Genomic DNA, 21,740 nt, shown 5'->3' on the forward strand with positions numbered 1-21,740 from the left:
TGCTCGCGCACCCCGCACGAGAAACTTGGAAAGCGACCGACTGATCTCTGCCAGAGCTGCGTGTCCAGATAAAGACAGCAAAACGGAGGCAGGAAGGCACATACAGTATTACTCACTTCCCCAGAGGCAGCTCAGCCACAAGTAGAGCAGTGCCTGCTGCCCCTGAGCCCGGCCGAATACTTCCAGCATATCTCCAGTACTTTAAAAGCACTTGAACCTGTGCAGTGGAGTAAGCACCGACAATTACAGGGTTAGTTCAGTGACAACAAACGCTCATGTGCTGGCGTGTAAGTATGTGAAACATACAGCTGGTATTCAGTGATACAAGGAAGAAAAAAGATCAACTATTCGATTCAGTAAGACATCATTAAAAGCTGGACCACTCAGATTTGTCTGAAATCGCAACAAATACAAGGCAGATGTACACCATCAAATAGTCCAGCTAATTTTTAATTCAAAAATTTGATAAAAGGTAATTTTTATTCTGACTTTGCTCCACTTTTACAAAAATGAAACCTCCTGAAAAAAATTTAGTAAAACGAAAGCTAACTTTCCTAGTGGAAATCTGAGTGGTATTTTTAAGCATATACTTCATAAAAATACATATTCTTTTTTCCATTCAAAAGTTAATAACTTTTTCCAAGAACATAGTTGTCAGCTGGGCAGTGAAAGAAATATTCTCAAAAACTACCCTGGGGAGCATTTTTTCACATTTCCAATTTTTCCAGTTTTGGAGGATTTGCACCAAAGCATGTTGTTTTCAGATGTTTACAGAAGGCGTTTCAGTGTTATGTTTATAGTACAGATGTGGCCCAGACTATTGCCTAAATTTCATAAATGCATTTGTTGTCTGGAACTAATGAAAATAGTGAAAAATCACAGCATTAGGGTTGGAAGGGATCTCTGGGTATTATCCAGTCCAATCCCCTGCCAGGAGCTGGATCACCTAGAGCAGGTTACTCAGGAACATGTCCAGGTGGGTTTGGAATTCTCCAGAGAGGGAGATCCACAAACTCCCTGGGCAGCCTGTTCCAGTGCTCTGCCACCCTCAATGTAAAGAAATGATTCTTCATGTTGAGGTGGAACTTTTTGTGTTTTATTATAATCCTCAGACAGTCAATCTGACTAACTGTGGCTAACTCTTGAGGAAGTAACTCCTGCTTTCAGGCCCATTTCTAGAAGAAAACTTTTTTAAGCTTTTTAACTTTTTAAATTTAACTTTTTCCCCCATAAAATGGAATCAAAACCAATAAAAAATTAGGTTTAATGCAATTAACAGATTTGCACCCTTACTTAAAATCATAGCTGACCCAGAGTTGCAGTTATTTGATCCTTGGAAATTTTACATAGAAAGCAGGGAGCACAGAGTCTGACACACAATTCCTTCAAGTATAGTTCCATTATTTGCCCTAATATCAAAGCCAAAAGTGGCATACCCAGGAAAACCCTGAGATTAGCTCAATTGGGTAGAGCATCATGCTAATGGGACCAAGTCAAGGGCTTAATCCCTGCATTCACTTAAGAGTTGGACTCAATGATCCTTGTGGGTCCCTTCCAACTCAGAATATTCTGTAATTCTATGAAAACATCCATGAAACCAGTGGGGGTGTTTCTTTTTAACCATGTAAAACATTGATTGAAAAAATACCCTTGCCAGGAACACCTGCAGGTGACTTAGATTTACTTAGATGAGGAGCTTCTCTGCTCATACCTGGCAGTTTGACAGCTTCTCACCATAATGAAAGTTGTGTTGATTTCCAGATTTTCCTGGTATATGAAAACCCTGCCTGCTTCTGTTCCAGTTACAGCCATTGCAGAATCTCCCTGAAGCCACAGCTGGACTTCTGTTCCTCCCAGCACATCCATGTAAAGCCAGTGATTACAACAAGACCAACTACAGAGTAGCACAGATAAAGCAGCAAAAAATAATTTTAATTTGACAAAGAGACTATTTTTTGCTTTGGAGCAACTTACATACCTTTAAACAATCATATCCTAAACAAAGAACAAAAAATCTAGGAAACTCATCAGGAATCTTACCTTCAGTTTCTATGATGCCTCACCTTTCCAAAGTGTGTACTCGTTAGAAATTGAGGCTTGTCTGTAGAATTCACTGAACTTGAGCTATGAAATGCACCAACTATAGCCCTAGAGGGTGGATCACTCTGGTCATGCAGCAAATGTCATCACTTGTAATAACAAAACAAGCTCCTTGTGCTGTGTCTGCCACAGCAGAATTCTGAAATCAATGAGCCACTCCTGGGGTTTCTCACCAGTGTGCTTTTCAAGCCATTCCCTGCCCTTAGCCTGGTTGGTAAGGCTGCCAAGTTATTAATATATCTATATATTATAAAGATACTTCAGGAAAGGATTGCTGTATTTTATTCAAGGTAGTGCACAGCTGGGTAGTGGCCTATTTGCCCTGCAAGATCTCCTTGGTAAAAAAAAACTATTTGGGGAAATACCTGTTTAATTAAAAGTTTATGCTGTTTCTCCCTTTTATCAGTCAAATTCTGTGTCTTAAAAGATAGGTTGTATTATAAAATGCAAGGCCTGTGTGTCTAAGGAGAAAAATGCAAGTCAGAAACTAATGAAAAGGAGATGAATCACATATATGAAACTTTATTCAGAAAAAATACTTTTCATATATGACTGTCTCAGTCTTTAATATGCAGATTTGAGAATCCTTCCATTCTATAAAAAGTAGCTTACCATCTAAAATTGTCATACAATTCAGCAAAGGAACTTTACTAACATAACTAATGGTAATATTTTCTTTTAACATTCTTTCCAGTTATATCCTTTGTGCATATTCAAACTTTTTCAAATCTAGGCAGGGTAGCACTTCTTAAAGTCAGGGTTAATCCCCCTTATATTTAAACTATTTCTAAAGTTAACTTTGATTCTGCTGATTCTTCAAACACTCCACTTCTTCTAAGTCCAGAAAACAAAAGGAGCAAACAAAGCACTTGCAAATCCAGTATGATTCACATCACCAGAGGCAATGGGCACAAACTGAAATACTCTGAACATCAGGAAACACTTCTTCACTGTGAGAGTAACCAGGCACTGGCATCAGTTGCCCAGGGAGGTTGTAGAGTCTCCATTCTCCAAGACATCCAAAACCTGTCTGGACATGGACCTGAGCATGTGGTGGGAGCAGACAGACAGATTCTGTGATACAGTTCTTTACCCTGGATCCAGTTCTATCCATGAGTTGATGCTTCTTTCCCCCTCCCCTCACCCAGTTAAAAACCCAAAGTAACTAAATTTTAACTAATGTTTGATTCTTCTAGTTCTGCAAGATGGAAGAGGAGTCTGATCCCACAGACTTGACACAATGCATTTCAAGGCTTTTGAGGTTAAAATCACCTGCATTCTGCTTAATATTTGCCCAGATAGTTGCAGGCAGAGAACAAGCCTGGCAATGAGGAAGAATGAGGCTTTCCCAGGAATGAATTCTGCTGTTGAATTTTATGTATAGACTGAAGGTGTTAAATTCTTCTCTCAGTTTTGTTTTATGTCTGTGCTATAGCAACACTGCCTGTGAAAGAAAGGATATCGAACTGCTCATTTCTGTGAAGTATCTATGTTCTAAGTATTTTTTTCCAATATCAGTCACTGGTGTTGCCTCTGCCTCTTCGCTGTCAACATCATCCCCAAACAACAGGTACATCCACCTCCAAAAAAACTACTCCAGAGCTGACTTTGTAAGAAAGAGGCACAAGAGAAGCAGCAGAAGGTAGTTTAGTTCACATTCTGTTATTACCTTAAGTTTTTTTCTAACTTAAATTAGAAGGTTTTAACAGTTGTTTACCAGCTGAGGGTTCAGAGCAATCACTGTAGAATTCAATGTATTTGCAGTACACTGTAGGCTAACGTGCAAGTATTGAAATAGGACTGGAGGAGGAGAGCATTTTATTTTTGCATGCTCAAAAGACAGTGAAGTCACTTCCACATGTATTATGGAAATGCCAACGGAAAGCCATCCCAAACTGACTATTGTCACTCAGAAAATAGGCCCAGCCTCTCAACAAAGAACTACAAATGGCACATGCTTACTGGCAAAAAAGCAGTGCCAAGATATTCAGAACCTATACCTTCGGTACAGATGAGACAGATGAGGAAACCTAATGCAGGCCTACAAGTCAGAAGTGGCATGGGGAAAACTAGAGGATAACTGCTCACTCATTCTTCCAGCAGAAGAACTAGGAAACATTAAATCAAACAGGTAGATAGCCAAACCAAAACCCCTACTTTTACCCACATGGAGCTAAAGGTGGGGGATTGCATTGGCACATGATGCTGCAGGTATTTCCATAAACATCCAAAATAACTAATTAATGCAAGAAACACCCATCTAAAATTGCTAAATGCAGAGCTAGAGATATCACCCCAATTTAAATTTTGCAACAGAAATTAGTAGAGAAATTGCGTAAACTGGGGGAGCATACCAGAATGTACTATTGTATCTATGCTTGCTCTATCTTTGTATTTTTCTATTAGCCAATATCCACTACTGGAAACGGAATATTCTGCTCTTCACTCTAACAATTGAAATACCTTGTCATTGCAGCAAGCAGAACATGCAATCACTAATCTGTTCCTTTCTTCCCAAATCCTTTCCACTTCCTGGAAAAGCATACATGCAAATGTTCCTCCAGATTCCCTCTAATCACATACTCCTCTTTCCACTATAGATCTATAAATCACAAGATTTCTATACAAATAACCCACAAGTTTATCAAGGGTGAGAAAACTATGGAAAAAGGCTTCCCAATCTGACCAAAAAATATTGCTTTACTAGTGCTATGGGTACAAGGGCAAGAGTTAGGACACAACTGCTGCCTTTTCTAGTCCTGTTATCCTAAGCATCTGATGCTTTAAAGCTCTTAGTGGAATGCTACCATTAGGTCAGTGCCTGGCAAAGTTCCACGGAAAGAGGAGACAAGATATTCAGCAAAGAAGTGACAGGATAATTGCCCCATATACTGCCCTATTTTCCTCAAATTAGCATGGAAAGGTTGGAGGAAGAAGTTTCCTCCATGTCCTAATGCTTTCTGCCATATGAGAAGGACTCATGCAAGAGAACTGCAGAGAGCATTCCTCATCAGCATCCATCTCCAAAACATCTCCGAGTCATCTCAGGACAGCGGTGCTGTCCTGTCCACTTGCGCAGTGTGAGGTAGCCAAGTGCTGAAGCTGCAACTCACCGAATACAGCCACAAATGAAAGTGTCAATAGAGAACTTACTGCTGTATTTAGCCCTTCCTTCACCCCAGACACACATCCAGCCTTGCCCTTACATCCCTGCACTGCCTAGCAGCCGTAAGGATTCCAGTACTTGGCACGCTTGTAAAAGGCAGCTGAAGGGAAGAGACCTTAGGGATCCACTTAACCCCATGTAAGTTACTTACGGCACTAAGCCCATCTCCGAAGGCAGACAGCATGTCACTGGGTCACAGAATGTTCTTCTGCAGCTCTGGGCATCTTTCCCAGGAGAGAGGAGCACAGCACACCACAGGCACAATGGCCACAGCCTACAGGAGATGGGGCAGGTCGTGGGCTGCTCTCCAGCTGTAAGGCAAACATGGAGAGCACAGCTTGCATTCCCACAGCTCTCACCCACCTTAACTTCTAATCCATGCCCAAATATTAAACTGCTGCCCAGGCTTTAGCTGTCATACTGCATTAACCCTTTATGGTATGGATGATCAGTAGCCAGAAATTGGGCTTACGTCCCAGCCCTTTTTAACTGGCTAGTAATTCCATGGCTGATTACTCAGGAAAGTGTCTGATGCAGCAGCTGCAATCCACAGCTTTCAGGTCAAGTGTTCCAGGCTACTTAGCCTGTAACCAAAGAACCTAAAAATCCTTTCAAGGATGGGTGAGCCCAAATAACCTTGTGTCTTCAAGGTCCTTGTAAGAATAGAACAAGCTCACACACACACACACATTTATGACCTTTGCCAGGTGTAAGGCAGAAGTGACTACCAAAATGCAGCATTTCTGCGGATCCCAAGAGCAGACAATGCAACCTTTTCTGTACAAATGAATTTTTATTTTATTTCTTAAAGATACGTGGAGAGTGCTGCCCTATGGAGTTCTCATTTACAGCACAAATATCAGACCAGAGCACAGTGATGCAGAACTCTGACTCTATCAGTACTCCAGACTGTGCTTGCTGCTTTTCAGTAATCTTCTTTTGGAAGATCTACTCTCTACTTCCTCATGGGCCTTGAGTGATACTAGAATTAGATCTTAACCTAAAGTAGAGCTTCAGCACATGTGTATAACTTTTCCCTTTCCAGCTTGTGCAGCCTTAACCAGGAATCTCTTCACAGTTTTGCACAGGGCAGTGCAGGCAACAAAACCTGTGCTCAAACCTGGTACAACTAATGCAGCTGTATTGTGCTGCCAGAAGCACAGGTTTAGATCTTTACAGAAGCAAAGTTTTAATTTTTCACAGCACCTGTAACTAGAAAAAATAAATTGCTATTCTGCAATCTGCAGAGGACAGATAAAGAATATTATGCTTTTAATCTGCTTTTTAAAAAATTTGCAGTTAGTTTGGATCCTGTAAAAAACATAAAAGGTTGTTTTTTTCTTTTTTAAAGTTCAGATCTTAAAATACCAGTAAGTAAGAACATTTACAGGGAAGTTTCATTTTGGAAATTTAAATGTATTAGGGTCAATTAAAAAAAAACAGTTTATGACTGAATAAATATCTGGCTAATAAATCTGTGAACTTGTTTATTGACACCACATTTAAATTAACCAAAATACTTCTAATAGCTCTTGTATTTTCCAACTGGAGTTGTGTACAAATGGAGAGCAGTGTTTGGAGGCACATACTGAGCAGCAAGAGGAGACAATGCAACTGTGGTAAGAATATGCATTTTTACTGCCAATACATCAATTCTTAGTTACAGCAGAATCAATAGAAATAGCTGAGGGAGCATGTCCATAAAAAACAGTTAAAATCACTGATGACAGTTAACTGCAGAAATTTCAAAATTCTTTCATACCCTTCCAGGTCAGGCATTTGTAGATTTTACTGCTACATCCACATCTTATATGTCTCATAAGAAACATTATACAATATTTCTTACCCAAGAGATGATCTTGTGTACACTAAAAGGCAGAGGTTTGTAATTTAGTGCCAACTTTTATCCCTTTAAAAATCTATTAAAAGACCAGTCCTGGTTAGTAAACTTGATGCATGAAAACTATTAACAAATTTCAGATCAACAGTATTGATACAGACCTGCTGCAGCCAAAAGAGGCCGTGAGGAAAGTGCAGAACAATTTTTTTTTAAATCTGAAAATATTTCAAACTGCTCCAGTCTCAGTGAACAATGGAAAAAATTAGAACCAGAATTAAGAAGGGAAGGCTATTAAAGTAGAAACTTATGTAAGCTATGCACAAAATCCCCCAATCTACACCAAAACAAAAAACAACCCAACAAACCCCAAACGTGAGACATTCCGAGCTTAGAAGTTCACCTGCTTTCTGTAGCTCAGTCAAGGTGGCACAAATGGTCTCTTCCACCATAAGGCTGATAGTAGTGCTGGTGACACATCAGCTTTCCCTCTGAGCCTCTGACATCCCAGCTGCCAGTCAGATGTTTCAGCAAGCAGTGAGTCTGTGCACCCCAACAATGACTACATTCATGTTAAGGTTAAATCCCAGCAAAAGGGAACACTATCTCAGTGAACCACAGAAAATAAATACTTCATAACTTACCGTTGCTTGGCCCAAGACAGTATTTTCTATATTATTTATCTTAATCACCAAAGTTGAGCAGTAGGATTAGCCTGTATATGAAATCAAGACAGCCCAGGAATTTTTTAAAACCTCATTATCATGCTTCTTTTGGAAGCTTGAGCAGAAGCTCAGAATGTTTTGCTTCCAGGGCCAGATGCCAATTCTGCTGATAGTCCTTTTTGCTGCTGCTATAGAAAAGGCTGTCATCTTCACAGACGTTAATTTCTGCCTTTTTAATGAATTCGAGGTGCCTGTTTCCCAGGCAAACTTCAAAATAGTCAAGGACAGAAGAGTGAGTTCAACCAAGCCTATTTCTGCAGAATTGAGATATTTCTGAAAAATGGTTATGGCTTTTTGGAGAATATTATACAAAATACAGTTGAGTTTTAGCCCTATTACATTAATTGTGAGTAGGGAAAGGTTTTTATTTTATCACCTTCCACTCTTTTTTCCTAACACCTACTTTATAGCCTGAAGCTTTCCAGCAGAAAGCTCTGTATGAACACAGAAGTAGCGAAAGTATTTCCCTTCCATATCTGAAACAACGTGAAGTCCTGCTAGCTGTCCTTGCTGATAGATCTGCAATTTGCCTCATAAGTGACATATCTGCAGGCTCTGTCTCTGATTTCTGAAGAGCAAATCCCAGCTGTCAAATCACATCAACTACAGGAGCTGGTCTTGTTTTTAAAACTAATCACATATTTCAATTTCATTACTATATCCTCAAGTCCCAGAGATATTTCTTTTTTTCCCTTCACAGAAGTTTCATATATTCTTTCATCCCTTCTGGGATTAATACTGAACGCTTATGTAGTAGTCTTACGGAATTTTGTGGTTTTTAATGTTTAATACATAACTGTTAAAAGGAAACCAATACAGGACTAGTATAGAAAAGGAGGAATAGTATCTTTAAGAGACTGGGACAAAACTGAGTGCAATAGAAAAGTTTTGGACACCCAGGTCCCAACTTTGGCCCAGAGTAAGAAATTTTATGGTGGGAGATAGAGCAGATTATCTCTAGAAGTTCAGGCTTTCTATAAAAGATGTAACTTTTGGAAAGACTAAATATGCATACTTCTTTTGTAATTTTAAATGTATTTTACTAGTTAATAGTCAACAATACTTCAGGATTCCCTAGTCTCGCCTCAGTGAAAAAAATCACAACTAGAGAACTCCAAGTAGCCCTTAGGAATAAACAGCTAATAAAACCAAGAGACAGCACCTCCAGGAGCACTACTGAGAATAACAGAATTCCTCCTCTTCTCTTACAGGTAGGTGAGAGAGTTTCAATATAGTGAACCACCCTGGTCACTGTCAAGTTTCTTCAACCAAAAACCAAAGCTGAGTGGCTATTTTTCCCTTAAAAGTTAGCGCTGTCAGGCAATAGCCATCAGCAAGTCAATGGTCCTTACATCATAGGTCTCTTCAGATCTGCAGCTCCTAGCAAATCATATTTTTTCATATTTGTAAAATAAAAAATATTTGTAAAAGCTTTAGATTTTCCTATATCCACCATGGCTCATAAAGGGACTGCACTTTTATAGAAAATATACAAGCAGTTGCTACAGTTGTTCAGTGTTACTTTTTCAATTATAAAACTAGAAAGTATGTAATACTCTCAGGAGAAAGTATTATAGAATTTCCAGACAACTTCTCATAGCATTTAAAACCATGGCAAAACATCTTGCAGCCAACCCCTGCCAGAGGATCACCATATTAAGATATTTTTACATGGAAAAAGGCTTCCAGCAGCCTTACATCCTGTATGTCACATTAGCAGAAACTATACTGAACAACTTCTCACTAGCAACAGAAATTAAGTTGAAGTACATGTAAATGAAGAGAAGCCAGTTCAGACAAGTGTAAGAGTACTACTTCAGAAATATTTTCAAAAGCCTAGACATTATTCCCTGCCATGCAGGTTTTTGAGGAAGCACTCAGCACTTAAATAGTATCTATTATAAATTGCTATTTCAAGATGTTTTAGAGGTAACTCCTGTTCCTGCTGTTAAATTTTTTATATTGTGTGGTTTATAATCTGTGAAACAAGAAGAGGGAAAGGAGCACTAATTCCCACAAACCAAACTTCTCTTTCTATTTGCAGTAGCAAATAGGCAGTTTAATCAAATTATCAGGATCAGAAACCACATAGTCCAACTACTTTCAGAAAATGCTTATTCTAATATACTGTGGGGAATGAATAATCATACCCTGAACTGTTTTAGTTATGAAGCCAAAACGACATTAAGAATTGCCCCTCACCATGTTTCAATATTGTACTTTTCTGGTGGAGTGCATGAAACAAAAGACAGCAGTTTAACCTGTACTTTTTGCTGCAGAAAATGACCTAACTACTAGACAGAGCTAACACACCATCAAGGTTTCAGCTGGGTTAGTTAGCTTTCTTCATAGTAGCTGGTTCTTCTTAGAGCCATGGTTTGGATTCAGTATGAGAACAGAGTTGATAACGGTTGGATGTTGGGGTAGCACCACTTCGCAACAACCAGAAGTCTCTGCAAGTCAGGAGGGGCTCAAGAAGCTCCAGGAGGGAGCAAGGCTAGGACAGCTGGCCTAAACTGGCCAAGAGGATATTTTATACTAGCATTTCATGCCCAGTACATAAACTGGGGGAAGCTGGCCAGGAGGCACGGATCCATCACCCAGGCTGGGTATGTTAGCAGGTGATCACAAATTGTATTGTATACCATCACTAGCTTATCTTGGGCTTTCCCTTTGTTGTCTTCCTTCATGGTACAATTATCACGTTTAATTTCAATTCTGTTCTCATTTCAACCTATTGCTTTTACCTTTCCTCATATTCTTCTCTCCATCCTATGAGGGCAGGTAGGATGTGGTACTTAGTTACTGGCTGGGCTTAAACCTTGAGACACACACAAGAGTTTAAGTCTCAAACGCTTTTCACAGGACCCTAGTATCTGCAATAGTCCTCCCTCTGAAAGAAACCAAGGTAAGCCTAGAGCAAATTATTTCCTATTTTGTCAAGGTGAGATGAAACCCAGATATAGCAATAGCTGTATATTCTTCTTCAGTGATCTTAAGACTATTTAAAAATACCTTTACTTTCCAATCAACTTACCAATTTCAAAGGGCCAAGCATTTGTTTTATTACAGTCCATTCATCTCTTTCTTCCACAAAAAAGACTGAACTTCATTTTGGGGCAGATATTAATCATTCTTCACCTGCCACAATAAAACTAGTACCATTGATGCTGGGAGAGTGCTCCTTCAGTTAGGGAGAATTCCAGTTTCAGGGCAAAAGATAGTGTTTATTGGGCTGGTGAGAAGCCTGAAGGCTGTGCTCAAGGGTAAGAGCACACTAAGTGCTTCATGTTTTCCCACCCAACACAGCTCAATTAAACAGCAAGGCTGTCCTAGTACAGGGGCCCTCAATGAACTTCACTTACTGTTTTCAGTAACATGAGAATTGAAAGTGACATCAGCTTCAGAAAGAGGGGGGAAAAAAAGCTTTTACTTCAGCCCCTCCCAATCCTACCCTCCCTACACTTATTAACATACTACTTCATCGATTTTAGAGCCCATATATCATTCATGTTTCAAATATTTTTAAATGGAGATAGGTCATAATTGCAAAGTAGTATTCAAATACAAATGAAAACCTCAGAAAATTCCCAAGAAAACTGCTGGAAAGGCTCTGTATACTTCTCCTGTTCCTTATAGTGATCATCGGCAGACAGAATACTGAACGAGGCAGACTTTGTCCCACTCAATACAGTCATTCTTCTGAGCATCAAACACCACTTTGTCCTCCGGAGCCTGCAGGAAGTTTGAAACAATGGCAGAGAAGTACTGTCTTCATAGCCCTGATAGCTCAACTGGACTATCAACTAAAAAGCCACATGATGTTTGAGAGGAAGTAGAATTCATCATTCTAATTGTACTTTTCCAGTTTATATCCTCTGAGGGAAATACAAGGGCAGACAAGCAAAAATACTTGTAAAACCATGTGTAACACCAAAAATAAAGAATGCACATCATCAGACATGCATATAAAGCCTCCATGTGTACTCCACTCCTCTGAAATTACTATTTTTCTGTTAAATTCATTCATACTCCAGATGATAGCTCAAAGATTGTCCTCTGGGACAAAGGGAGGGAGTGTGAAGAAGAGCTACCAGTTAGGACTAAACACTCTTCAGTATAAAGAATACCTTTCTCTTTGGGCAAAGTCAAACACTTGCGGATTCCGCTGTGTCCATGTTTGAATGTCCTATGGAATGCTTTTCTCTATCAACTAATTTCTGGTTTTTAATTTTTATGGCAGAACACATACCCCAAACTTCATATGGCAAATTTATAGTTAAGAGCTTTCCTGCAGGAAAGATGGTAGGAACCCCAACACCAGCACACTATACAGCTGCAACCACGGTCACACTCTTCTGCAGGATGGCAGCCAGACAGCACAGCTTATTCTGAAATTCCTGTTCACTGGGATCTGATACTTCAAGCAGGTATCACATCAGCAATGGCAGTCACATAGCAGTGTGGGTGCTGTGGCAAGATAACCACTGCTAGCTTAGTTTCACTCACTTGCAACTCTTGATTATAGATCACAGCCTTCACCAGTAAGACAAGTTCTTCAGCAAGACAAAACCTCCAACCTTAATAACGACCTTGTTACTTCAAACATAGCAAAGCATTTGTGCAGCTACTCTCGAATTTGCCATGTGGTTGCAAGGTACTTCTCTTGCTTGTAACCTCAACATTCATTTAATTACTAAGTCTCTGCTGGTTTTGCCCAGTTACTAAGACTGATAAATGGAACATTCCAGAACAGTTTGTTTAACCACCAATTACTTGGACCACAGCCTAACAGCCATGTGACACTTCTAGCTCTCCACTAATGATAGTGCAAGACTTCACTGGACTAATGCACAAAAGCAGCAAAATGCTTTCATGCTGTTTTCTGCACAATCTTAAAAGCTTTGAATGTAACAATCTGTTTTGTAAACCTGAAGTTTCATTAAATGCTTTTGCAGAGAAATCCCATGCCACATGTTCCAAACACGTCACACAGTAACTCTCAAACACTACACCTCCTTATCTCACTTATATTAAACACCACTCCAGAAATGGTACCAGAAAAACACAACTGGTTTGAAAGCATATTAACCCCTTCCCACAAGGCAAAAAAAGCCATCTTTTCAATCTTAAAATTGATTATAAAAATGATCTTCCTACATAATTTTCACTAGTGTTATAAACCAAATCCTCTGCAACATGTCATGGTTAAAACAGTAATTCACTTCTGTAAACACTTGATGCCCTATACTACTAACACATTTTTTAACTGGCTACCAATTTTCCATAGCTCTGAAGCACTGGATCGTTCCTTGAGAAAGTTCTACAACTCAATATTGAATATACTTTACCATTGGCCACATCTACCTTCTTTTATGTGCTGAGAGCCTAATCTTTTTCACGATTTAACATTCTGACACACCTCCACCACACTGATATGCAGTAACTATTTCCTGGCACTCTTTATTGCTGCCAATCCTACCTCCCAGACCATCCCTAACAAATGATTTAGAACATAGAGCAAGACTGTCATGAAATACTTTGGGTACCTGAAGTGCCACCCACAACCCTGAACCTTTAGTCTTCTATTTCATCCCCAACATCACAAGATAAACTCACTTTCACCAAGTTTACTGCACATACATATAGCATTCTCTTCAAAGGTTAGCATTCTGTATTAACATCAGCTGAAGGATAAAGGTACCTTTATTTTCAAAGCCATGTGCCACTCTACTGATCCTGTAACAAAGTTATATATGCCTTTGAATACCCAACAAAGTACTTACCAAATATTGCTACTTAATCAACTATCTCTCTGCTCTTTAACATCTTAACATCCAGAAGATACATAGCTAGGACTCACAACTTCTAGACTTACCAGTCAAGCAGCTCTACTAGATGCTGTTAACAGCACCCACCTTTTAAAGATCTGCAGCGGGCAGAAGACTGACACTCACCTTCTGACTTCTTGAGTATGCAGTCGGTAGTTTCTGTCCTGGAGTCACTCAAGCACAACATGAAGCTCTGTGTGCCCAGTACATGCTGCACCAGTCAGCACAAGGCCACACTACCTCCATAGCTCTTGAGAAGTACAAGCAGTCAAGGAACACTGTGGTTTGATCCACATCTGACATGCAACAGCTGTGACTTTAACATCCTCATCTTTATTCAAAAAGCATGTACAAAGCACAGCACATGAAAAACCACACCACCCTCAGAAACATGTTAACAGAAACAAGTATTATTGAAAGCAATGAAGAGAAAGCTGTTTTCCAGTTTATTTCTGCAGATCTTGATATTCAATAGTCTGATTTACCATTCCATGCTCAAAAGGAGCAGCCTTTAGCCAAAGTAGCTGGCAGTGCTTAATAAGCAAACCATTGGAGCTCAGTGAGTTCACTGAGCACTCCTGGAGTTCAGTCAGATCCTCAGCATCCACTTCAGTAGCATGCTGGACACTTTATTTTTAATTATGCTATTGTAGTTTTTCTGCTGTTATAAAGAATTCCTGACAATAAGGCTTCAAAGTGATACTTTAAGGCCAACTTTACCTAATGTACATTATCAATTGCCTTTAAGTTTACTTGTGATCCTTTTCATGATCCAAATTATGATCCTTCATACCTGTGAAAGGGACAGCTTGCTGAATACAGCTGTCATTACAGCACCAGCTCTTTTTAAGTGACTGTCAAAAGCCAACTTAGGTTGGAAGATGTAGCTGAGGGTGTGTATTCTATTTGCCATCTGTTAGAGATGGGGCATTTATCATTCTGTTAATTGGGCAGTTTTCTTTATCTCTTCCACAATCCTCCCTCCAGGAAGACATGTTCTGTTAATGGGCCTTTGGGTCTCATTCCATGACTGATCCAATTGTGAGATGCTCCACCCAGAGGGAGGAGCCAAGCATTCCTACCTGGATATAATGAGATTTGGAATACCACAGTCAGCCTTCTCCTACTGGATTCCCAGAGGAAGACCATGCCCATCTACACCACCACTGGACCTTCAGAGGAAAACTACAGCCTTCTACAGGATCACTGCTTCAACAGAATGACACGTCACTCCAGCACTGCAGTCACCATTTCATCCGACTGCTACCAACACCCTGACCAACAGGGTTGTCAGGCTGTATTCTCTGTCAGTGTTGGTCTGTATTACTGCATTGTTATTTTTACTTTCATTTTTCCTAGTAAAGAACTGTTATTCCTACTCCTCTATGTTTGCCTGAATGCCCCTTTACTTTGATTTCAAGGGAGGCTCCTGCCTTCCTTAGCAGACACCTGTCTTTTCAAACCAAGACAAAAGATCAAGCTCCAATGTAACTCTTTTCCCACTACCAACTTCTTTCCCCCAGAGAGCAAGCAGTACTGTTGCCAGTGCATTCCTCAAAAGGCACTTCCACTGTTGTGATCCTAGTTTTCTCCTGCTGAAAGGGCAGTTCATAAAACCCCAACTCCTCACTCCCTCGCTAGATACAGTGATGCAGGTGTAGACATTGTCTTTTTCTTTTGTCTTTACAGGGCGTGCTTGTGAGCTCCAGTCATGAGTTATCACAGATCTCTAGTATCTGCAAGACTGTGTACCCATGGTATTTTAAAAGGGTAAAAAAATCCAAGGGGTTTTCCATGTACTCCATCCCTAATATTACTGCTACACTTCCTACAGAAGACAGCCTAGTATTTTGGAAAGATGGTGTTTTAAATATGCAGAGACAGTATATACTTAAAAAAATGAAAGCTGTTTTAGCAGGCTTTTAAAAGCATGGCATCCCACTCCAAGTCACAGTATCTCTTCAGGCGTTACACTTCCTTCTGGTTACATCATCCGCATTTGTCAGGCAGTTGTGACAAAGTGCTCCGATTCATCACTGAAAAAGGAGAACAAGATCTAAGTAAAATGGTTCATCCAAGGTAGAAATTTCAATTTGCAAGTAAGCACACAACAGTTTGTATTAACATGTTGCCAATTCTGAAGAAACAAAACGAAACCAACAAAAAACCTAAACTCACAAAGACTAATACTTCCCAGAAAGTTTAAACAAAGTATTTTGGTCTCGTCTCAGATTCCGGATCCGTATATAAAGTTTTTCAACAGGAATTCAGGTTCGGGATAGAATCATCACAGATGAGACAAAATCAGTAAATGAACAAAAAATTTAATAGGAAATACTCCATAACGTTTCTGATTGCTTAGTTTTTGTATTACAATCTCTAGCATTTTGTTATATTTCAGTAATAATGTTCGGTAAACGTTTATTTAAAACTTTTCACATAGCTCTGAAAGCTAAGGTTAGGTTAGCTAAGGTTAAGCACAGCTATCAGCCCACACTGTGCTTGGGGAACAAGTGTTTTGTAAATGCCAGCTATGACTTACCGTATCAATTGATCAATTACGTCTGTAACTATCACAATGCAAAAAGATCCCAACTGTAAACAGTTACTTTAGACTTAGAACCAGAAAGATTCTCTTTTTAGAAGATTTTCAGTTACATACCTGAGTAAGCCAAAAGCACTTGTTCCTACTTGTTTTGTATAAAACAGGGTTTTCCTGTAAAAAAGACATTTAATAGTTCAGAGACGTTTTCCTTCATTACTCAAAATACAACTTGCCATCTATTTAGCCTCAGACCAAACTGCATTATTCAACATGTTCTGCATTAGTATCAGCACCCAGCAAGTTCTGGGAACCTTCAATCAGAAGTGTAGTCGTGTCACAGTAAGATTTGTTTTGCTTCTTTTGCCCAGCTATTGCTCAAGCGGGTTATGAACTATGATAGGAAGGGGGAATTACTGATGCACAAGAAGTTTCACTCTTTGAACTTCACATATAGAACAAAACGGTTGTTCAAAACAAAGTACTGTTAGCTAAGTATTTAAAGGTACCTTTCTTAAATAAGGAGTAGAATGAAGTTATAGATGTGTAGCAACACAGGAAAATGAGATGTTCTCCCTCCCTACATTCTAACTTTTTAACTAAAACCAGCCTGTGGACCCAAACACCAGTGCAGGAAAGTGAGTTTCACTGAAAAATGTTAAGTTCAGATACTTAGGAGGGAATGAAGTTCTTGGAGAAACCACTGCTATCATTCTTAAAGCACAGTAAGCACTTGTGAGCATTCTTTTTGCCTCCTTCAAGTATATTATTGCAGCCCTAGAAGTAATTTATCTCTGGAACTGAGACAGTTTAATTTAGAATTCACTACAATTTACCATCAAATTCCACCTTTGTCATTAACGTGACTTCTCCTAAATGCTCACAATCTGAGTGAGACCTAAATTAACAGTCCCAAGAGGACTGAAGTGCAAAATCACCACTAGCTTTCAACCACCACCAACACTTCCTGACCACACCTGTCTAGTGCTTGTTATTTACCCATTATAAGGCAGAATATTTGAAGTCTAACACTTCCTCCTCTCTGCTCTTTGAAGACACAAGCTTCTGCAACAGAATACTTATTTGTGTTAACACAGACCTGAGATGGGTTTAAATACTGCACCAACATTCTTCTTCACAGCCTGGTGCATGCTGGCACCTCACTTGTACACAGCAACAGCATTAAACCAGCACCAACTTGGATGATTTATGACTGAAAAATCTTAAGTTTGGTTTGATCTCAGTACTTATGAAGTTACTGATCAATGTACCAGGTTTGGCAGTTTCAGCATGATTCACCATTATCCACAAGTATCAGTGACAGGAACTGTAACACCACTCATACATTCCACAAGACAACCTTCACCTCTTTCACTAGCACCATACTGAAAAGGGAATAAACTATCATAAACAAAAAATGTCTGGTGTTTAATCAATAAATATTACCTCTGTTTTATTTCCTGTTGCGAGGAAATCTTTCTTCAGGCCACGTCACATTGTCAATACTAGAAACTGTTCATGCCACTCTAGAAATTTGAGTAAAATGACAAATTACAACAAGTTCATGTATAATATAAGCCGGTAAGAACAACCAATTTCTACTTTTGTAACAAATGGTTAAAAGCATATAAGTAAAATTTAAATGAATACAGATCCTGGAATTTTTTTTTTCTTTCTTTCAAAGTAGTGAGAATAACAACTATACATTTAAAAACTGAATACATTTTTATTAAAATACGGGAGCATTCACTTATTTATATTAATAAGCATCTAGATGTCCTGCTTCCTTTGACTAAACACTATTTCATACTTATTTCCCAATAAAGTTCAAATTCACAATTAAAACATACACTGAAGTAAACTTTAAATTTAGTATGAACACTTCAGGACAAGCATTTATGAGCTCCTCCAACATAAATATCTATTCCCAAACCCCCAGCCCATGCAGTTCTAGACCATGTCAAAGATGCCCAAAATTACTGATACCTCAATTTTAAAGCTAATGACATACTAACTGAATCCTATGCATATTTTTCTAATCCCTTTGTTGATAACTTATCCCCAGAGATAATTTAGAACATACACAGCTTTCAGGAAAATCCACTTGTGTGTACCCAGTATTCTACTTGGGATGGTCCTTCCATGAGGTGCTAAAATTAAAAATAAGTAACATTATATTTTAAAGTAAATAACATCTCTTGCTGTGGTCTAGTATCATCTCCCATGTTATTATGTCAGAAACATTAACTACCAAGCACTAAAAATTGGCAGTTTCATAAAAAAATTTAATACTCTTTTGAAACAGGTGAAATACCTGTCAAGGTAAAAACCTGCAAGCAAAAGAAGTCCAACTAAGAACTGACCTACACACTGACTTTAACTCAAAGAGCACCACACCCAAAAATTATCAATTACTTATTACTTTGACAGCAGTTATAAAAATGCAATGTAGTTTTTTTCTTTCTGCCCTGCTCAGTAGCCATACAAAACTGTCAACTCTCTGGCACTTTCCATACCTTGACAGACATAAAATACAGAAACCAACTTATGAAACACAAGTATTTATTGACTTGGTCTAAAACAAAAATGCATTTTTATAGCAACGTTAAAAATTGCACAGCTGTTACCTTAATGTACAATGTACTTGGCACCAATGAAAATCTCCTCTCCATCACACCTAAAAACAAACATGGACAGCCTTACAACTTGAGATCAGCAGAGTAATATTACCAGGCCACACATTATGAGGCAATAATCATCAACACCATCTCTAGAAGCAGCATGATAAGTACTAAATCACAAGCTTGCAGGAGAAAGGCAGCAAGCTTTTCTCGACTGCTTGAAATGCAGTTTCAAGCAACAAGGGAGTTTCAAGTTACACCCATGTGAAATCATATATGAAAAGCATTGTAGAAATAACTGCACATACCACTATTAAACCTTGGTCCAAAGACCTTTCAAGGAAAGGTTTGAATCACTTTGAAGAACTGATTTAAGTTGGTTTAGAGAACTACTTAAACCATGCAGCAATTATCAAAATCCACCAATTCAAGCAGCTTAAGAAATTTGTGACAATACACTATCACCTGAACGTGCTTATTAAAAATAACTCGCTCTCTACTACAGAGTAAATGCATCGTGCCATGAAAGATAACCTATCACACATTTTGTTCCCTATCACTGAACAATTAAAGCTACAGAAAGCCCTAAGTTAAGCTTCCAGTTCTTGCATGCCATAAACTTTATGCTTACTGAGTGTAATAAACTCAATAATCAAGGGTTACTAATGGTTTAAGTTCCAAAAATTTACTGTTCAGTAATCTAAGGTGTGACTCAGACTGTCAGACAAGCTAATTAAAGACACAATGAATGCACCTGACAACTTCCTATGTAAATCCACCCACATCCCAATCTCTGCTTGCAGGTAAGAGCCTGGAATTGCAGATATATTTAGTGGTATTTCCCGTTCGTTTTGAAGTACTATGGGTTCAATGACATCAGCATTTCAGAGAGGGGACAAAAAGGCATCTTAAGCACACAGTAGGCTTCTGTCAGCACTTCGGGGTGGTAGTGGATTACTTTAGTAACAAATCTCTTTATTATGCAATGTAATTGTCTTAAAAATATAAAGAAAATATAATTAGTTAGAACACAATCTAATGATTAACATCAGCTATCACTTAAATGTTGTGGGTCTTTTGTCATGGACATATTTTCTGAAAAATACTCTTGTAAGATTTTTCCCCTGAGAAGCCACAGAAGAAAAAAAACCCAAATAATTATCTCCTGCTGTGGAATGCAACAGGTGTATTTCCGATTGGTTTTATGTAGTTGTTCTTAATTAATGGTCAATTACAGTCTAGTTGTCTTGGACTCTCTGGTCAGTCACAGGATTTTATTATCATTCTTTTCCTTTCTCTGTCAGTCTTCTGACGAAATCCTTTCTTCTATTCTTCCAGTATAGTTTTAGTATATAATTTTCTTTTAATATAATATAAATTATAAATCAGCTGTCTGAAACATGGAGTCAAGATTCTCATCTCTTCCCTCGTCCTGGGACCCCTGCTAACACCACCACAAGTCTTTTTTCCTTGGGACGCTGTGTGGATTTCACAGTACTTTTGTAAGTCTGCTGTGGAGCAATGCCATGATGCCAGTGGCTGAGCCCTCCAAAAGTAAGTACGGGCAACACAAGCATGTGCACCGACTCTCTGCCACACGAACAAGGTGGTTCTGCCTTATCCTGCATTTTACGCACGAACCCTGAGGCCTGAAGGCTGCAGCAGCCGCGGCTGAGGGCACGGCAGCGCGGCACCGCCGCACGGCCCCTGTCGCCATGGGTGGGGATCAAAATGGCGCGGGCCAGGCGGCGCCACCCGGGTCACCGCCGCCTACCGCTCCCAGCCTGCCCCGCGCCTCGGACGCGGCTTCCGGCAGTGAGCCTCCCGCGGGGCATGCTGAGATATGTAGTCCTAAGTCCCCTCGCACCTCCGCGGCTCTCAGCAGGGCACCGTGCACGGGCGGCTGCGGCCCCATAGCTGGATTATGGTCGCCTTTCCCCTGGCTCTATTCGCGCATCCAAGGGTAAGAGCTTCACCTGCCGGCTCCAGCCTCAAGCACTACGCGACCAGCACTGCGGGCGACCCTCCCGAACGTCCAAGCAAAAGGAAGAAATCATTACTATCCCCCGGCCGGGGCAGCGGCAGACGCCGCATCCCGCGTCGCCTTACCGTGTGCCGCCATAGCAGGCGCTCCGTGGGGAAAGAGGGGGCGTTATGCGCGCTCGCCACCTTTATATGTACGCTGCGGGGTGGGAACGAGGCTGGCCACGCCTCCTGCCGCACGGGGCGAGGGGCGGAGACGGCGCGCGGAGCTGGCGCGGGAGCGCGCGGAGGGGCGGGCACTGACGTGGTGTCCGCGCGGGCCGCACGCTGAGGGGCCGGCGCTCGCTCCCGCCGCCATGGGCGGGGCCGAGCGGGCCCGACCGCCGAGCACGGTGCTGTTCGCTCGGTTTGCCTTACGGGTTTCATGTGTAAAACGCTGAGCGGCTTTATGCGAGTTTCTAAAGGGAGGGCAGGAACCGAACTGCTGCAGCTCCACCTCCTGAACTTAAAGAACGTGTTTCCCGAGGAATCACAGCGTCATTAAGGTTGGAAAATACCTGAGATCATAGACTCCAACCTGTGTCCGAACACCACCTGGTCAACCAGACCATGACACTGAGTCTCCAGTCTCTCCTTAAACACCTCCAGGGATGGTTACTCCACCACCTGCCTTGGCAGCCCATTCCAATGTCTGATCACCCTTTCTGAGAAGAAATTTGTCCTAATGTCGGCTTAAACCTCCCCTGGCACAGTTTATGACACACTGCTGTCACTCCTACCCTGCTGCTAATACCCTGGGAGAAGAGGCCAGCCCCCATCTGGTTACCCTCTTCTACTGGGGAGTTGTAGAGAGTGAGAAGGTCACTCACCTCCGAGTCTCCTTTTCTCCAGGCTAAACAGCCCCAGCTCTCTCAATCACTCCCCACAGGACATGT

The 21,740-nt window shown here is 40.3% G+C and overlaps 1 long non-coding RNA gene and 1 other non-coding gene across 2 annotated transcripts; both read right to left on the minus strand.

Moving 5' to 3' along the window:
- Window positions 1-13,972: 13,972 nt before the first annotated feature.
- Window positions 13,973-21,006, minus strand: LOC135445281 (uncharacterized). Its single transcript, XR_010439508.1, has 6 exons — window positions 20,932-21,006; window positions 18,829-18,878; window positions 18,285-18,351; window positions 17,648-17,727; window positions 16,322-16,375; window positions 13,973-15,695 (listed from the first exon to the last, which is right to left on the minus strand). It is a non-coding gene; the product is annotated as an uncharacterized LOC135445281 (long non-coding RNA).
- LOC135446392 (small nucleolar RNA SNORD50) lies at window positions 15,884-15,955 on the minus strand. The gene has a single exon (XR_010439788.1). It is a non-coding gene; the product is annotated as a small nucleolar RNA SNORD50 (small nucleolar RNA).
- Window positions 21,007-21,740: the final 734 nt, after the last annotated feature.

Source organism: Zonotrichia leucophrys, chromosome 3, assembly GCF_028769735.1.
Source record: "Zonotrichia leucophrys gambelii isolate GWCS_2022_RI chromosome 3, RI_Zleu_2.0, whole genome shotgun sequence".
Lineage (NCBI taxonomy): Eukaryota > Metazoa > Chordata > Aves > Passeriformes > Passerellidae > Zonotrichia > Zonotrichia leucophrys.